At 39.5% G+C, this 20,314-nt stretch overlaps 1 protein-coding gene across 4 annotated transcripts in view; it reads left to right on the top strand.

The window, feature by feature from the left end:
- LOC140187982 (guanine nucleotide-binding protein G(I)/G(S)/G(O) subunit gamma-7) overlaps positions 1-20,314 on the top strand; it is a 163,926-nt gene that overhangs the window by 35,317 nt on the left and 108,295 nt on the right. The window contains exon 1 of one of the 4 annotated variants that reach the window (XM_072243849.1): positions 11,878-12,010. The exons of the other annotated variants lie outside the window; for them this stretch is intronic. The gene's annotated coding sequence lies outside the window, so the exon portion shown is untranslated. Of the gene's footprint in view, positions 1-11,877; positions 12,011-20,314 lie in introns of those variants that run through there. 4 annotated transcript variants of the gene reach the window in all.

Here is a 20,314-nt window from a genome sequence, read left to right on the forward strand (position 1 = left end):
TAAAAATGTTTTAAATTTATTTATCAATTAGTGACTAATGTATGATTTTTGTATATATCCTTGTAACAAAGCTAATAAGTTACAGTATTCAGAACCTTTTCTAAAGCTGCAATTGTTGTCTTTGATGGAATTGTCAGTGTCCATGTTCTAGAGTTAAAGAAATGGAGAAGGTAACAGTACTCCACTTGTATACATGACTGCTTTTGTGTGTGAGAGTTAGGAGAATGAGGACTGTGGGAATGGGGCGTAAGCGACATTCAACTTTATAAAGTTTGAAGATTATCCTTCACTTACATCTCCCAGTTTTCAGAATCTTCACCTTTTGGAAGACAGACTGCAATAGGGTGGACCAGGAAATAGTTTTTTCTGCTCTGTAGAAAAGGTATTATACAACTTTCTTTACAAATCCAATGAACTTGAAATACATCATATCAGAAGACAATAAATTACAGTATCATTGGATACATTGGGTAATATACAGTATTTTAAAATATTTTAACATTGATTTTAAAAAATTATAGTGGTGTGGAATACCTAAATTCATTGTAGGAATGTGGTGCCTCAATTGCATATGGGGGTAATGGTGCATTTGTAAAATATCATTTATCTGACTGATTTGTGAGATCAATCAGTAAAATGCTGTGTAGTTCCCTTTTTAAGCTGCTTCTGATTTTGGAAAAAGTTTTTGTCTTTGTGTTATCAGCAATTTAAAATTTCAACATTTTATTAAATTGCTAGATATTTGAGTTTGGGAGTAGTTCATCTGATCTCACAGTTGTTCCAGTTGGTCTTCGTATTGAACTAGGTTATTCAAGGTGAGTCAGTGATAACTTGTTGCAAGTTCCTTTAAGAAGTTGTTAGAATTGAAGAATAGTGATTTTCAAGAGCAGCTAGAATGCATGAAACCTTGCTTTAACCTTGGAGTGGAAAGTGAAGAAAATTTTAATTAAATGCATCTGATCAAAAAGTAGCCTTTAACCTACTCACAAGCAGACATGCATTATATTTGAATATGAGTAGACCATTTGAATAATACATTCTTTTGGTGTGTAATTTCAACATGTAGCCCTTTGTCATCATGGAAAGATGGGAGCAACCAATTTGCATTCAACAAGTTCCCACAAACTCTGCTAATTTTCAGGATTTTTAATGTTAACCATTATTGAGGTTAACTTGCCTGTGCTGTAAAGTAGTGCCAAAAGATACTTTTTATCCACCCAGATGGGACATGTAATCTTTCAGATAGTGCATTGATTTTGTCACATACCCTGTGACTGGTTAAAGAACCAACAGAAATGGAAAACACTTTGGAGTCTGGTATTGCTGTTAACTAATGCTATTTATTAGTAACTATGCAATACAGTAATATAAATTCAGATGAATCAAACAGGTTAGCAATGATTTTATATAAGTGTGGAAATAAAAAAAAACAAGCTTCAAGCATAGGGGATGAATGGATACAATCTTATGGTGTTGGGTAAAGGGAATCAGTTCAGTTTGTGGTATTCAGTTGAGTAGTGAGGGGAGGGAGAGAGAGAGGGGTGTCGTTCTTCAGGTGAGCTGATGCTATCGATCTTCCCATTGTCCTCCGAAACTTCCAAGTTAGCCAGACTTGACCAACTTAAGAGCACCGTCTTCAAGTGATAGTCTACCAACCCAGGTGAGGGTTGGACACACTGGTAGACTCCACAAGGTCGCTCTTTCACGCACTAATAATCACAGATCGACCCTTCACAATTGATCCTCAGTCCCACACTCGTGGGCACCTGAACCGGATAGTGGTAACTTCACCACACCTTAGTGTGTCTGCGTGTCCTGTGAAACAAGCAATTACGCTAGTTTAAATACTGTTGTGCTGAACACCAGCTGTCCATCAAGTAGCTTCTCCCTTCTCTCTCTGTAGGAACTCAGAAGCTGACAGTGTCCTTGCAGAAATTCCAAACTGTGAGCAGTCTTTGCCTCTCTCTCTTAATAACAAGGTGTTTGTGCTGTACAGCTCGCTGTCTTTTTAACAGCACAGTTCATAAGGGATAATGCAGGATCCTGTCACAGTTTCATCTATGATAGAACAAAACTACTTCATGATACTAGATTCTCTAAACAGAGCAAGGTTGGCAAAAATTTTTGAGCTTTTGATTAAATCGGCAATCTTTTAAAAATGTTCTCATGTGCCATGATAATTTTGAATTGTGATTATCATTTAATGAATAGTTATGGATTTTTTGGAAAAATGGAGCCCTGTTGCTTATTTGCATATATTTATTGTTTTACTATTAAAGGGATAAGATATGGATTGAATAAGTTTTGTAAAATACTTTAATATTAATCTTATAAAGAATAAAAACATTTCTATATAGTTGTTGTAACCATTTACTATCTAAATACTGATGTGTACACCAGGTACAGTATGTATGATTCATTTTGGTAAAATGAACAATAGTGCACACTATTATCTAAATGGGGAGAAGTTCAAATATCAGGATTGCAGAGGGACTTGGGAGTCCTCATTGCAAGACTCCCAAAAGGGAATAAAATATAAAAGCAAGGAGATGATGCTGAGTCTTTATAAGATGCTAGTCAGGCTGCATTTGGAGTATTCTCAAAAGTTATGGCCCCATATCTCAAAGGATATGTGGTCATTGGTGAGAGTCCAGAGGAGGTTCACAAGGATGATTCTGGGAATGAAGGGGTTAACATATAGGGGTGTTTGGCAGCTTTGGGCCTGTACTCACTGGAATTTAGAAGAATGTGGGGGGGGGGCACAGGGGGATCTCATTGGAACCTACTGAATGTTGAAAGGACTAAATAAGGTGGATGTGGAGGATTTTTCCAGAACTAGAGGGCACAGCCTCAAAGCTGAGGGGCAACCTTTTAGAACAGAGGTAAGGAGGAATTTTTTTTTGGCCAGAGTAGTGAATCTGTGGAATGCTCTGCCGCAGACTGCGGTGGAGGTCAAGTCAGTGGGTATATTTAAGGTGAAATTGATAGTTTCCTGATCAGTCAGGGCATTAAAAGACGTGGCATGAAGGCAGGTGTATGGGGTTGAGTGGAATCCAGGATCAGCCATGATGGAATGGTGGAGCAGACTCGAAGGGCAGAATGGCCTAATTCTGCTCCTCTGTCTTGTGATCTGCAAGGATTTCTGTTCACAGGGTGTATATATTTTAAAAATGTTGCTGTGTCATTTGGCAGTGAAGATGATCATTATGTATCTTTTTATTATGGGTGGGGTTTAAATAATTGAGGGGAGGCACTGCATGCCACATGTCAACAATGTTTGTACATGCATGCCATAGCTTAGCATTGGGGGCTTGAAGCAATGAAATGCCGACAATAAAGAACAGGAATGCACAATTTGGTAGTTTAAACCTGATTTGTCTTTCCATAAAGTTGTTGCTTTCTCTGTCAGTACTAACTTGGTGGCTTCAAGGAAGTTTAAGTGAATTATTTTCCTACAGTTTACATCTCTAATTTCATATTTAAGGTTTAGTGATTTAGCTTTGATCTCCTTGTACTGTCATATTTAATATCACTTTCATTTTTGCTTGGATTATTGAAGTACTTGGAAAACTCTGAATGCAACCCAAGGGCTAAAAATAGAAATGACCAGCAATCTGGTTTATAGGATACTAGAATGTGGAAAATTTTCTGCCAAGAATGACATTCATTTGAGGAAGAATTATTGATGCAGTCAAATCTTTATAACAAATGATATTTGTAGGTTTTGAAATGGCCATCAATGTTCTGGAACATGTGCATTAGAATTAAATTCTTGCTATTCTTAAAGCATCACTGTTAATACTGGAAAATCAGACTGTTGCCAGGAATTTCCATCCTTTCCAGTATTTCATGCCAGCTCTGAAATAGCTAGCACCTTCCTGGCAGCATTCTCATTATAATTGTTCTGGTAAATACCTGTTGAGTCTGCTCTTGAAAGTGCTAATGATTTCACCAACATAAGTGATTGACTGGAATCCATGTAATTGCTAAGGACTCCAGTAATTCAACAGATTTCTATCAGAAAGCAATTAGTGTAAGATTTGGTAGGAGAGGGGCTAGGTGTTCTACATGTATATATGCATCTTCCATTTAAAAGAAATCCTGCTGTTAGCAATCATTGCCTTGCTTGTATATTAACATTGAATAGTTTATTAAATTACTGTTTTTCAATTCTAAGTTATATTATTGGTGTCTTAGATTTTCTCTCCCACTGTTAATTGAAGTTTGCATTCAAGTAGTTGATTATTGCTAGCAAAGATCGCTTAAACACTTAATTTCCTGAGTAGCATAGTGGTTAGTATAACACTTTACAATACCAGCAACCTGGGTTCAATTCCCACCGCTGTCTGTAAAGAGCTTGTACATTCTCCCCATGACTGTGTGGGTTTCGTCTGGGTGCTTGTTTCCTCCCACATTCCAAAGACGTACTGATTGGTAGGTTAATTGGTCATTGTAAATAGTCCCATGATTAGGCTAGGGATACATCGAGGGTTACTGGCAGCATGGCCTGAAGGGCCTATTCTGCACCTCATCTTAATAAATAAATGGTTCAGAGGTAGGATATTTGTCATGGTACTGCTACTGAGCTAAAATGATTGTTCTATAGGATCTATGAGGAAACCAATGCTTGTGAAAATCTTGGTTTTCATTCCTCCTATTTGGTTGCATTTTTGCATTGAGTTGGAAGTTTGCAGGTTCAAGTCTAACACTGGAGTCTCAAGCACAAGTATACTGCATAGGTTGTGTTCTGGAGAAATTATGGGAGAAAGAACTGTGGTGTTAATAGTAGTGTTTAGCAGCTGAAATGTTAAACTGGGGTCAGGTCAGCTCTTTTAATTGCATTATTAAAAATCCCATTGTACTATTTCAAAGATTCAAAGTACATTTATTATCAAACTATGTATGCAGTATACAACCCAGAAATTCATCTTCCCCACAGTATTTCACGTAGTAGCAGTGGTAGATTCCTGCTATTGCCCTGGTCAATCAAATCCCCAAGATAAGAAATCATTATCCTCTTGCTGATCATGGGAATTGATGGATAAAGTTGCTGCTGTTTTTTTTTCCCTATATAGTTGTAAATAATGGGTGGCTATGAAAGATTGAATGAAAAAATGTATTTCTATGGAGAGAAGCAACATTCTATGGAGAGACAATTAATGCTTCAGGTGATTAGCCCTTGATCAGAGTTCCTTTATTCTAATGGAATCAATCCCAAATTCCCACTTGTTTCCCATTGACATGATTAACTCTGAAGTGAAGAAAATTTCTAAGCAACAGTCTTTTTAGTTTGTAATTAAATGCTTTGCATATTTCAGAATCGGGTTTATTATCACTGGCAGATGTCATGAAATTTGTTAATTTAGCAGCGCAGTGCATGATAATGTAATAAATTTATTTTTCTTTCTATATTATACTTTATACTTTATTGTCACCAAACAATTGATACTAGAGCATATATCATCACAGAGATATTTGTTTCTGCTCTTCGTGCTCCCTGGAGTACAAATCGATAGTAAATATTAAAAATTTAAATTATAAATCATAAATAGAAAATAGAAAAGGGAAAGTAAGGTAGCGCAAAAAAAAACAAGGCAGGTCCGGATAGTTGGAGGGTATGGCCCAGATCTGGGTCAGGATCCGCTCAGCAGTCTCATCACAGTTGGAAAGAAGCTGTTCCCAAATCTGGCCGTACGAGTCTTCAAGCTTCTGAGCCTTCTCCCGGAGGGAAGAGGGACAAAAAGTGTGTTGAGTGGGTCGTGCCCTTGATTATCCTGGCAGCACTGCTTCGACAGCGTGCAGTGTAAAGTGAGTCCAAGGATGGAAGATTGGTTTGTGTGATGTGCTGGGCTGTGTTCACGATCTTCTGCAGCTTCTTCCGGTCTTGGACAGGGCTGCTTCCATAGCAGGTTGTGATGCACCCAGAAGAAGGCTTTCTATGATGCATCTATAAAAATTGATACCTAATATATACCTAATACATATGTTAGGTATATATGTATAAAATAGTGTGAAAACAGAGATAATATGTACAGCCACTATATACAACAGAATTGTGCATATTTTTTGTATATATAAGCCAGTGGTCCTGATCTGATATATTGCCAGCTTTGTTTTATAAAAGGGCTGGGGTTTTTTTTTAACTGTTTTACCTATATCCTCCAGAGGGCACTGTTGGCTTTTGTAAGGAAAAGGAATTTGTAAGTTTGATAGAATCCTATCTATACAGTATCAAGAATTTATGAATCTGCTAGCTAGTCATCCTCCTCCACTCCCCCTCCCCCCACACTTCTTATTCTGGCATCTTCTCACTTTCTTTCCAGTTCTGTTTGTCAGATGTTTGCACAAATTCAGCAGTAGGGAGGGCATCACCAATTCCTAAATAAGTTGCACAATTTGTACTCTTGCTAGTTATGTCATCGGCAGCTTTGAAGATTTTTTGGTGACTTGTATGATCAAAGTCACATTCTGGGAATCATAGCCTCCCTAATGCCACTTCGCAGTTATCTTGTGAAAATATTATATCACAAATTTTTGACTTCTGTTTCAATTTTAAATGAGAACATTTGAACATTTACACAACCAGGAATTTGCTGAACTTTGCCTATTTTGGGGGAGGTATCCATTTTATTTCATTCTGATAGTTGCAAATGCTGTTTGTTACTGTTCAACTGTAATGCACACTTTACAAAGTTTCGATTAGAATTGATCATTGCCATTTGTAATGGGAACTAGGAGTGGGAAGCAAAACAAAGCAGTATAATTATCTACTTGTATCGTGTGTTAGCATTATGGTTTAGATGTTTTTTTTTATTTTTATTCCCTTAATATGTATGCAATTTGTAACTGAAATACAAGTGATTTGCCTCAAGTGAAGCTTTAGCTAGTTGCTTGGAAATGTATGTTTCTTAACTGACTTTTGGCTTCTGTGGTTGGTGCACTATAACAACTCTTAACAACTTATTCTGTGTGGAATGTTTTTTTTAAAAAAAGCAGTCTATCTTGGTTCCTTGTATATTGAGCCCATTTTGTTATATTATGGTTGCAGTGTAGATTATGAAGACACATAGTCCCCTTTTATTGTCATTTAGTAATGCATGTATTAAGAAATGATACATTATTTCCTACAGTGTGATATCACAAAACACAGGACAAACCAAGGTTGAAAAAACTGACAAAACCACATAATTATACATATAGTTACGACAGTGCACAATACCATAACTTGATGCAGAAAGTCCGTGAGCACAGTAAAGTTCAAAGTTTCTCAAATGTTCCACATTTCACGCAGACGGGAGAGGGAAGAAAAACTCTCCCTGCCGTGCCGACCACAATCCGACTCTGAGTCATCCGAAAACTTCAAGCTCTGATCAGCTCCCCAACACCGAGTACTGAGTGACATCTCTGCCGAAAGATTCGATCTCCTTCTCGGTCGCGAAAAGCAGGCAAGGCCAGGGATTTTGAGGCCTACCCTCCGAAAGATTCCTGACCGCACAGTAACGACAGCAGCAGACGGGCGTTTCAGAAATTTCTCGATGTTCTTCTGTGATTTCATGTCCAATCTCCATCAAATCAGAATTGTCTACAGCCCTTATTTAACAGATACGATATCATTTTTCACTGGAGAGCTGCGCACACGCAGGCGCACTGCCACCTTCTCCTCCCATGTAGTATTCTTAATTTAAAAGTTTCCAGGTTTTAATTCATGCATACTTTAAAATGAAATTTCCAGAGAACACAAAATTAGTCAAGGCTGCTGGTAAAAGTGTCAATCAAATCTTAAATCGGTAAGTATTTGTCATCTTGCAGCCTGCTAAAAATCCTGTTAGTGCTTCTCCAGATAATAAATCAATAATATCAAAGACCTCAATGTCAGGTAAACATGGAAGTGATCACTATTGACTCAGTGAACTGTTTTCTTCCAGACTGGAACCTCTGCACAAATTAACTTTAGCTTGAGGTTTGATTTATTTTATTTTTTAATCTAATTAAATTATTAACCTATAACATGAACAGATTTTTCTCTATTCACAGATGCTACATGATATGATCAATCTAGAATAGGGAAGGAATTTCTTTAGTCGGGGGTAGTGAATCTGGAATTCATTGCCACAGATGACTGTGGAGGTCAAGTTCTTGGGTATATTTAAAGTAGAGGTTGATAAGTTCTTGATTAGTAAGGTCATCAAAGATTATGGGGAAAGACAGGAGAGTGAGGTTGAAGAGATAATAAATCAGCCATGATGGAAAAGTGGAGTAGACTGGGTTGAATAGCCTAATTCTGTTCCTATGTCTTGTGGTCTTGCAGTCTTATTTGCAAATTATTTCCTGTATTTTATTTGCAGCAAATGCTGTATATTTATCTCAATTTCAGCGTTCTGTCCTTGTTCAAATTCTTTGTCACCTCAAGATTAGTGAGCTCTGTTGGACTGTGGCTATTGTTAGCAGGAGGCTGCTATTTTGTAATCCAACAAATGCTTTTGAAACCAGCCACCTCTGTAGTGGATGCTTTCTGGCAGCTCTCGGGAACTGCTGTCAGAAGTTTATACCTTGAAAAGATGTGACTTTTTTTTAAAAAAAAAGTAAATTTTGTAAATTTTGTTCATTGGTATAAATGATTACCCAATTCCAAGAACTTTGGATTTTGTTTTGGGAACAAGATAACTTGCTTTTTATTTTAAATTATTTACAAATAATTTTCAGAAGCATTTATTAATCAATTTTGTAAGTGTTGACAATTATTAGATAGTGAAACATGGAAGCCATTTCATACAAATTTCTTTTTGAAAATTATATCCTGCATTTTTTTATGAAACACACAAAATGCTGGAGGAACTCAGCAGGCCAGACAGGATCAATGGTTGGGGGCGGGGGGGCAGTAGAAAAGTACAGTCAACATTTTGGGCCGAAACCCTACAGCAGGACTAGAGGAAAAAGTTGAGGGGGATATTTGATAGGTGGGGGTAGGAGAGAAATGCTAGGCAATAGGTGAAACTTGGAGGGGGAGGGTTGAAGCACCAGAGGGAGGTGATAGGCTGCAAGGAGATAACATGGGAGAGGGACAAGAGGATAGGAAATGAAGGGGGGGGGTGGAGGCATTACTGGAAGCTTGAGAAATCGATGTTCATGCCATCAGGTTGAAGGCTACCCAAGCAGAATATAAGGTGGTGTTCCTCCAACTAAAGTGTGGCCTTTTCCTGCTAATGGAGGAAGCCCTGGATGAACATATTGGAATGGGAAGCGGAATTAAAATGGGTGGCCACTGAGAGATCCCGCTTGTTCTACGCTCCGTCCGCCAGATGATCGGCAAGGCGGTCTCCCAATCTACGTCGGACCTCACCGATTATACAAGAGGCCACAATGGGAGCATTGAACATAGTATATGTCCCCAACAGACTCACAGGTGAAGTGTCTCCTCACCTGTAAGGACTGTTTGGGCCCTGAATGGTGGTGAGGGAGGAGGTGCAGGGGCAGGCGAAGCACTTGTTCCACTTGCAAGGATAAGTGCCAGGAGGGGGATCAGTGGGGAGGGATGAATGGACAAAGGGAGTTGCATAGGGAGTGATCCCTGTGGAAAGCAAAAAGTGTGGGGTGGGGGAGGGGGGAAGATCCAGTTGGAAGTGGTGGAAGTTTTGGAGAATTATGTGCTGGATGAGGAAGCTGGTGGGACGGTAGGTGAGGACAAGGGGAACCCTGTCCCTGGTAGCATGGAGGGAGGATGGGGTAAGATCAGAAGTGCTTGAAGTGGAAGAGATGCTGTTGAGGGAAGCCTTTCTTTGAAAAAGGAGGACATCTCCTTTGTTCTAGAATGAAAAGCCTCATCCTGAGAGCAGATGCGATGAAGACAGAGGAATTGAGAGAAGAGGATGGTGTTTTTACAATCAGCAGGGTGGTACGAAATATAATCTAGGTAGCTGTGAGAGACCATTGGTTTATAATAGACATCGGTGGATAAGCTGCCTCCGGAGATGGTGAGATTGGGGAAGGGAAGTGTCAGAAATGGACCAGGTGAATTTGAGAGCTAGGTGGAAGTTGGAGGCAAAGTAGATGAAATAGGCGAGTTCTGCACTGGTGCAGGAAGCAGCACCAGTGCAGTTGTTGATGCATAGGAAAAGTATGGGACGGTCACCAGTGTAGGCTTGCAACATGGATGGTTCCATGTAGCCAAGAAACAGGCAGGCATAGTTGGGACCCATGCGAGTGCCTATGGCTACTCCTTTTGTTTGAAGGAAGTAGAGGAACCGAAGGAGAAATTTAGAGTGAGGACAAGTTCCAGTAGGCGGACCAGAGTGGTGGTGGAGGGGAATTGGTTGGGTCTGATGTCCAGAAAGAAATAGCTTTGAGGCCTTCCTGGTGGGGGATGGAGGTGTATAGGGACTAGACATCCATCGTAAAAATAAGATGATGGGGACTAGGGAACCTGGAATCCTTAAAGATCCTGAATTTCTATTCTCTTTTGAGGATATTGTGCACTTGGGGAACAAAAATCTCAATTTGTTTTATCTTTAATTGCAGAATGGTTATAGGATGGATGTGGTCTATTTGCCTTTCAACTCTGTACCAGCTCTTCATAAAAACAGCCCAAATTGTCCCACTCCCCCATTCTTTGCCTTAAGAAACTTATCCAGATCCTTTGAACACAAGAATTAATCTACCTTCACAACCTGTAGCATTGCATAACCTCAATTTAAAAATAATTCTTATGTTGTTCTGTCATTTTGCCCGTCAATTTCACTCCATGGACCTGGTTCTTGATTCTGACACAATGGGAGCTAGTTCCATTAAGGTCTCTGGCTATCTTGATCTTAAACACCGCTGTCAAATTCCTCAACCACTTCTGTTCCAAGGAGAACAGCCCTAACTTCAGTCTATCCACATAACTAGTAATTAATGGATTTTAAAAATATGAATATTGTTTCTATTGCATGTTTATATGTCAGAAAAGAGCAAAATATTACAGGGAGAAGGCAGGAGAGTGGGATTGAGAGTGATAATAAATCAGCCATGATAGAACACTGGAGAGATTTGATGGGCCAAATGGCCTAATAATGTTGCTGTCTTATGATCTTAATATAAGACATCAAGAAATCTAATGAAATTCCAAAGAAACTATTACTATCATTGCAGATAAGAGCATAGAAAACTCAGTCTGTAAATATAGCTGAGATACTTCAGATGAAGCAAAATAGACAGAAAACAAAAAGGGAAGAGATGTTTATAAAACCCTAAATCCAAAAATCAAGTAGCCTATGTTTGTGAAAACAACAGGAATTCTGCAGATGATGGAAATTCAAGCAACACACATAAAAGGTGCTGGTGAACGCAGCAGGCCAGGCAGCATCTCTAGGAAGAGGTGCAGTCGACGTTTCAGGCTGAGACCCTTCGTCAGGACCCTGCTGTGTCCTGGCGAAGGGTCTCTGCCTGAAACGTCGACTGCACCTCTTCCTAGAGATGCTGCCTGGTCTGCTGCGTTCACCAGCAACTTTTATGTGTGTTGCTATGTTTGTGCAGTCTTTTATAAATTGGGTTGAGCCAATTATGACCTTTGGTATAGTACTTTGTTTAGGAACCTGCTGCTTCTAACATGAGTTAGCATCAGTTAATAGGATAAAAATCTTTGTATATTGAACCAAGAACTGCTCCCCTTCAAAGGAGTACGTGACGCAGAGATGAAATGTGGAAAAAATTTTGGGGAGATTGCTACAATGCGGGAAGTGAACACAGTTAATATATTATCCAGTAATATCACAAGGCTATTGTTTATGGCTAGCTGTTTTAATTGCATTCAATCTCCCTTCCCGCCTCCACTGCCGCCAGTGCAACACTGAAACAACTGTTTCTTGTCATTTGAATAGTTGTGAGAGCTGGCAGCATGTAAACTATAAACTACTTTCACCTGTGAAGAAAATACCCAAACAATTATTTGTTGTTTTTTGGTGTTCACAATTTTAAAAGATTTTTGCTTCTGTAATATTTCAACTTTTTATTTCCTCAAGGTTCTTGCTATCAGGTAAGGCAACATTTATCTTAACTAAATATCAAATTACTATTTTTGTATATTGTTGGGTTGAGCTGTGGATCTCAGTGTTAACTGAGGATCTGAATAGTATTACTGTTCTTGAAGGTTAGACATGAAACCTATTGAGAACCTACTTGAATAAACTTCCAAATGTTGCCTATGGGCAAAAAAAAATCAATTTTTTTTGTCATCTGCAGTGTTGTAGCGTGTTTCTGTAGAAGCAGTGGCAATGTGTGAAACTCCAGAAGCTAAAATCAGGCCAACTTGATTCAGTTATTGATTCAATGGTAGCTTGAAGTACAGTCCTTCTGTCACACTTCACCTATGCATCAATTAACACTTCCTCCTCATTCCCTGCCTCCTTCCCTTATTCTATGGTCTATTGCCCTCTCCAGTCAGATTCCTTCAGCCCTTTGCTTCCCTGCTTATACCTTTCTAACCTCACATTATTCCCCTTGCCTCTCTCTCTCTCCGGGGTTTGCCTCCTGTCTTTGCTCCTACTCTCTCTCTCTCTTTCCCCCCCCCCCCACTCTTACTTCTGCCCCTTTCCCTTCCAACTTTAAATTCCTCAGTGTCCTCACTTCAGAGGACCTGTCCTGGGCCTAGCACACAAGTGCAATTACGGCATGACAGCAGTGCCTCTACTTCCTTGCAAAGATTCAGCATCACATCTAAAAGTTTGAGAAACTTCTATGAATGTGTGGTGGAGACTATATTGACTGGCTGCATCACAGCTTTGTGTAGAAACATCAATGCTCTTGAAAGGAAAATCCAACCAAAAGTAGTGGATATGGCCCAGTCCATCACGGGTAAATCTCTCCGCACTGTTGAGCACTTCTACACAGACTGTAATTGCAGGAAAGCATCCATCATCAAGGACCCCACCATCCAGACCATGTTCTCTTACTGCTGCCATCAGAAAGAAGGTACAGGATCCTTAAGACTCGCACCACCTGGTACAAGAATAGTTATTACCCCTCACCCAACAGACTCTTGAACCAAAGAATATAACTTCACTTGCCCCATCACTGAACTGTTCCCACAATGTATGGACTTGCTTGCAAGGGCTCCTCATCTCATGTTCTCAATATGTATTGCTTATTTTTTTTTGTATTTGCAGGGTTTGCTTTTGGTGCACTGGTTGAATGCCCAAGTTGGTGCAATTTTTTTTTCAATCCACCCCCCTCCCCAAAATTTGAGAGCCAATCTTCTGAATGCTTTATTGATATTTAAGAGCCCAGTTCAATGTTAAAATAAATCTCTTAAATTTAATATAATCATTATTATTATTGATCTTTCCTAAAGGTGGCTTAATGACTAGATCATCCATTAACTTTCTGTCATTCTAATGCTTGGATTAAAAATGACCCATTCCCTCATGTGTTTTCAAAATACTTACCTTGAAGTCACCTCAAACACTTCAATACTGGAAATTTGTTTTGCCAAGACTACAGGTCTCTCTGTCTCTCTGTCTCTCTGTCTCTCTGTCTCTCTGTCTCTGTCTCTCTGTCTCTCTGTCTCTCTGTCTCTCTGTCTCTCTGTCTCTCTGTCTCTCTGTCTCTCTGTCTCTCTGTCTCTCTGTCTCTCTGTCTCTCTGTCTCTCACACATATATATTATGCACTCTGTAGATTCTTATGACCTATACAACCATTTGTTTGACAGCTGATAGGTGGCACCCATTAATGTTTAGTTAACCAAAATTTGACAATTGATTTTTTTTTCCCAAGCTCAGATCTTCTCTTTTCTACCATTATCCTATCCTTTATTGCCAAGGTTGTCTTGCCTAATTATTGTGAAGCATCTTGAGAATATGATTCACTGTTTTAGTCACAAGGCAGCTACATCTTCATGATGATCTGCTGAGTTGTTTTTGCAAAATTGTACTCACAAGCATCAAGAAATTGGTGTCTGAACAGAGCTGCCCCATAGATCAGGCAACCGATTGAGACACTAGTCTAAATCTGCAAGAGCAACTACATGCCAGAATACTCCATCGCACTGCATGCGTGTATCCTGTCCTGGCAGCAGCATTCTAGCTTTGGACCTCCTAGTGCAGTAGGAGATAAAGCTTTGGAGTTCTCAACATTGATTTCAGACACTTGAGACCTCATGGTATCAGGTCAAACAAGATGTTTGAGGTTGGTTCATCCTTGTTGAATATGAGTGAGCTTGAGATGAATGGTTTTCTCAAGAATGTTTGAATATACAACACTTGGTTGGATGAATATAACTTTTCATTTAAAATTGTTTGGTGTGATCCAGGTCAAAATAATCTACTTGATTGTATCATTGGTTGAAAAGTAAATATGCAATAGTGGCTGTAGTGTGGATGATCTATAAAATACATCAATTATTCACATGACTCCCCACAGCTCCTTCCAAAACCAGCTTCTGCACCCAATAAGGGTAAGGACAGCACTTGTGACAGAATATCATCGCCTGCAGTGTTTTTTTTCCTCTAAGAGTATGTTTGGGATGTATTTTTGCCTTCCTAACTTGAAAATATTTCATTGTTCTCTCAATGGGTCTAAATCTTGCCTGATGATGGTGTGCATGATTGCAGCAGTCTCTCTGGGTCCAACTAAAAGGAGTAATTCTTCATCCTTTCCATTTTTATGATTGTAAGACACTGCTGGAGATTTACCCTTTTAGCGAATCGCTCGATAGCGATGGAGCTGTGTACTGTGTTGTTGCCTGGACTTGTTGCACACCTTTGTTGTGTGGTAGTGGCATACAGACCAGCAAATGATCATCTTGAACACTTTTATTATGATTGCAAGACCCTGTTCGACATTGGTAATGTAGAATACTGCAAGTTTGATTCACTGGTTCATTAGTGAGACCAACACTGGGAGAGCTGTGTTACCTTGGTTATTGAGTGGACCAGGCCCTCAAGCCATGTGCAGTCACCCAGGATAGGAGATGCTGAGACGGTGTGGGAAAGAGCAGAGACCTCTGTTGGTGCACTGGAGTCCGTACTGGGTTCAGGGCTGGCCCCTCTCATCAATGTTCACTCGGTGCTGCCCTCCACACTCGCTTGGTGGAAGACAAACTGGACCAGGAGAATATCCCATGCACTATCAATCTACATCCTCCTAGAGGACCACAACCTTGTTGTAGTGTTTGGAGGCTTGCATGCCTCAGTGACTCAGAGCTATGTTGGCTGGAGTCGGTACTTTATTATTTGGCTGTCGGTAGAGTCACCCATGCTGGACAGGTTGAAGGGTAGAGGCCAGACTAAGTGGTCTACCAGTCCTGCAGATTCAGGTATTCAGCTCAGGGCTAACAACCTTGACTAGTAAAACAAAATTGTTACAGAAATGGCAATGAAGAAACCTTCTACGTGTGAGTGCGGCTTTATTCCTGAGTTTCCACCTGGAACTTGCATGACTGACAACAGCGAAGATTGAGCTATTGACATAATGAAGGAAGCCCTGAGCACTGCCAGAGATGGAGGACCATCACTGCTGCCCTAAATGCCAGTGGCATAATAGGCAGTAGAGAGAGATCAATCCACAGGCCATGCCACTTGGAGTTGTGCTGTATTTTTTTTTTGACTCCTATCTATATGTCCTTTTTGCCGTTGGTACTGTGTTTTGCACCTTGCCCCAGAGGGAACACTGTTTTGTTTGTTGTATTCATGTATGCTTGAATGACGTTTTAAAAACTAAGTTTAAAACAGCTTGATTCTGGATCTTTAACTGGCTTGTTTCCCAGCTCTGTATGGAAATGAAATTGCCTTTCATTCTGAAAGTACTGAAGACATTTCAGAGAAGCATAATTGATGGTATTTACACCTCTATTCCGAAGGAGCATTTGTTCAGAAGCATTGTTGTTTTCTCAAATGTTTCTAACTTTGGTCTTTTGAAATAGTAATACAAATCTGTTTTTTTATAACAAGCCACACCACTTACTCTTTAAGATTCTAGTTTTATGCATTATTTCAATTGATTATTGCTTTATTTGCACATCTTTTCTCCGATTAAAATGTTGGATTTACTGGATTAACCAAGCAGCAAAGTTACATACAATGTATTAAAACAAGAGGGGTTTGATGCCAAAATTGACATTCCATGACTTGCGTCAATGAATGACGTAGCAAGTCTTCATTTTGTTGTGTTTATGCAAAAATTTGCTTTGTTTACTTGCAATATCTTCAGTGTGATCAGACATTTCACAAATAATTTTTATAGTCATAGAAAACTACAGCACAAAAACATACCCTTTGGCCCACCTGGTCTGTGCTGAACTATTTTAAACTGCCTAGTCCAATCAACCTGCACGTGAGCCATAGCCCTCCATACCCCTCCCATCCACGTACCTATCCAAACTTCTCGTAAACGTTGAAATCAAAATTGCATCCACCAATTCTACTGGCAGCTTATTCCACACTCTCACTACCCTCTTAGTGGAAAAAGTTTCCTCTCATGTTCCTTAGATATTTCACCCTTAACCTATGATCTCTAGTTGTAGTCCCAGCAACCTCTGTGGGGGGCGGGGGGGGGAGCTTGCTTACATTTATCCTCTCTATACCCTTCATAATTTTGAATACCTCGATCAAATCTCCCCTTTATCTTCTACATTCTAGGGAATAAAGTTCTAACCTATTCAATCTTTCCTTATAACCCAGATCCTCCAGTACTGGCAACATCCTTGTAATCTTTCTCTGTACTCTTTCAATTATTTGTCCTTCCTGTAGATATGTGACCATAGCTGCACATAATGCTCCAAAGTAAGGCTCACCAACACCTTAGACAAATTTAACATAAAATCCAAACTAAGCTCAATACATTGATCTGTGAAGGTCAATATGCCAAAAGCTTTCTTTATGATCCTATTTCTCTGTGATGCCACTTTCAATGAATTGTGGACTTGTATTCCCAAAATTCCTTTATTCTACTGAACTCCTCAGTGCCTTATTGCTCACTGTGTAAGACCTACCCAAGTTGGTCCTCCCAAAGTGCAACACCTTAACTTTGCATTAAATTCCATCTGCCATTTTTCCAGCTGGGTCAGATCCCACCTTCTGTCCACTACACCCTGCAATCCTGATTGTTGATATAGATGACAAACAACAAGCCCAACACCAATCCCTGTGGTCTCCAGTCAGAGAGGCAACCATCTACTACCACTTGCTGGCTTCTCCCACAAAGCCAATGTCTAATCCAATTTACTATCTCATTTTGAATGACAAGCGACTAAACTTTATTGACAAACTTCTCATGCGGGACCTTATCCAATGCTGAAATTCATGTAGATGACATCTACTGCCTTGCCTTCATCAACTTTCCTGGCAACTTCCTTAAAACTCTTAAGATTACTTAGATACTACCTACCACAATTTCTGCACTTGCCCCCCACAGGTTCTGAGTGAACACCTTGTCAGCCCCTGGGATTTGTCCACCCTAATTTGCCTCAAGACAGCAAACACTTCTGTGTAATACGTATAGAGTTCATTACCTTACTGCTACTTTGCCTTACTTCTGTGGACTCTGTGTCTGTCTCCTGAGTAAATACAGATGCAAAAAAAAATCCATTTAAGATCTCTCGCATGGATTACCATTGTAATCTTACAGAGGGCCAAATTTGTCCCTAACAATCCTTTAGCTCTCAGTATATCTGTAGATTTGCTTGGGATTCTCCTTCACCTTGTCTGCTAAAGTAACCTCATGCTGCCTTTTGGTCATCCTCATTTCTTCAATGTCCTCTTGTATTTCTTCTACTGAAGTACCTTATTTGTTCCTGCCTGCCTAAACCTTTTTTCTTAACCAGGGCTTCACTATATCTCAAACCAAGATTCCCTGAACCTGTTATTCTTGCCTTTTATTCTGACAGGCATGTACAAGCTTTGTACACTCGATAATTTGACTTTTGAAGGCTTCCCACTTACCAAGTACACCTTTGCCAGAAAGCAATATGTCCTAATCCACACCTGCCAGATTCCTTCTGATGCCATCAAAATTGGCCTCTCAAATTTAGAATCTCAACCAGAGAGCCAGATCTGTCCTTTTCCATAATTAACTAATGGCATTATGATTACTAGATGCAAAATACTCCTACACAAACTTATGTCATCTGCCCTATCTCATTCCTTAATAGAAAACCAAATAATATGGACTGTCTCATTGGGACTTTTATGTACTGATTAACAACTTTCCTGAACACATTTGACAAATTCTATCCTATCATTATGCCAATATATGGAAAGTTAAAATCACCTTCTAACACAACCTTGTGTTTCTTGCAACAGTCTGATCTCTCTAGAAATTGTTCCTCTAAATCTCACAGACTGTTTGGTGGTCTATAATATAGATCCATAAACATGATCATACCTTTCTTATTCCTCAGTTCCACCCATAAAGCCTCTCTAGATGAGCTCTCCAGTCTGTCCCGACTGACCACTGTTGTGACATTTTCCCTGACTGGTAACACCACACCTCCCCCTGTAATCCCTCCTTATCGTTTATAAATGTTTGTCTGCACTAGGCATGAGTGTCGTATATCCAAATGCTGATGCCAAGAAAAGTCATCCAAACTACCCATCTCCATGGGAAGAGAAGAAAAATCTTTAGTTATGCTGTTTTCTTCTAAATTGTGGTTTCTTGCATTCAGTTTTGCATTTGTATAGGGGTGGTTTGAGTGGGCAGTCTAATTGGGTGAGGCTTGAATGTAATGGAGTGTAGGTGGGGAAATCTCCATGACTTACAACTTTCATTAAAGCCAAGTGTATGTTGCTCATTTGCTAGCTGTGAAGGAGGTGGATGCCCTGCAATTTTTTTTAAAAAAGGACCTTTAAGTAAGTTATTTGTAATGGGGAAATGATCAAAAGTAAACATGCTTGTGGTTTGAACTTTGTCGGATGGGGGGGGTGGGGATAGAGTAAAGTGGCATATTAAATAAAGTGCAAATATTAGTTGGGTGAAATTACCAGGACCTTCCAGCACAACAGAAGGAATTGTAATTGAATCTTGCTAAATCTAAACACGATTTCCATTTGTAGTAAAAACCACTGCAGCCTAGGCGAATGCTGCAAACTTGCAATCAAATCAAGTAGTAGTTTTATTGCTCTTTTAGGATTGAAATTTGTTTTCTTTTTAACATGTGTAGTCTATTGTGATATCACAAGATGATAGTATAATTTGTCAAATTTTGGGAGATTTTTTTTGTGTGGAATGAGCTGAAAAAGAAAGTACTTCAATTACCCTGGCTTTCAGTTTAACAGAAGGACTAATTAGTCATTGTTTGCTTCCCTTTGATTAACAGTAATGTCTAAAAATGTGTTTAATTTTTTTGCACTGAATATTAGCAACTTAAAATTAATGAGGCAAATGGCTCCATATTAGTCTCTAATACTTTTTGACTTCCTCAAACAGGTCTTGCTGTATAGTTCGAATATTAAACATAAATGTAAGATGTGGTTTGTGTACATTGTTTTGTCAAGACTGGTCAAGGAAAATGTGCTATCAGTTCAGTGAGTTGAGTGAAGTTATCCACACTAGTTCAGGAGCCTGATGATTGAAGGATAATAACTGTTCTTGAACCTGGTGATGTGGGATCCGAGGCTCCTGTACCACCACCTCAGGTGCAACAACAAATGGAGGGAATGGCCTGGATGGTGAGGGTCCTTAATGATTAATGCTGCTTTCTTTATTTAAAAATGTAGCAAGTACTAGATGTTAATTTATCTTTTGAAACCCCATTGATCGGGGTGTCGAAGATCAGAGATCACTATGTTCTCCCTGTAGAATGCTTGGGTTTTCTCCACTGCTCCAGTTTCCTCCTCCATTCCAAAAATGTAACTGTTAATTGGTCATTGTAAATTGTCCCATGATTAGGCTAGGGTTAAATGAGGTTTGCTGGGTGGTGTGGCTCAAAGGTCAGAAGGCTGTTTTATTTTCTCCACCCCCCCCCCCACTGTATCTCAGTAAATAAATAGAAATAAATTTAACCTTTTCTAGTTTCACGGTCTCCTTGTGCTGATCACTTTGTAACTTGTACTTTCCACACTGTCCTGTTTTCCTGTAAGAGTTCCACCTGCAATTTAACTTTGTCAATATTCATTCTCTAACACACATTAAGCATGTCACATATCTCATTAGTGATCCAGAAACTTTTTATCTTGCATTATGAACAAGGGATCACATTTCAGAAATGTGCAACAATTTGGTCCAAATGAAGGGTCTCAGCCTGAAAAGTTGATGGTTTACTTTTTCCCATAGCTGCTGTCTGGCCTGCAGAGTTCCTCCAGCATTTTGTGTGTTGCAACAATTTGGAATACTGCTGTGAAAAGCATA

This window comes from Mobula birostris, chromosome 26 (genome assembly GCF_030028105.1).
Source record: "Mobula birostris isolate sMobBir1 chromosome 26, sMobBir1.hap1, whole genome shotgun sequence".
Lineage (NCBI taxonomy): Eukaryota > Metazoa > Chordata > Chondrichthyes > Myliobatiformes > Myliobatidae > Mobula > Mobula birostris.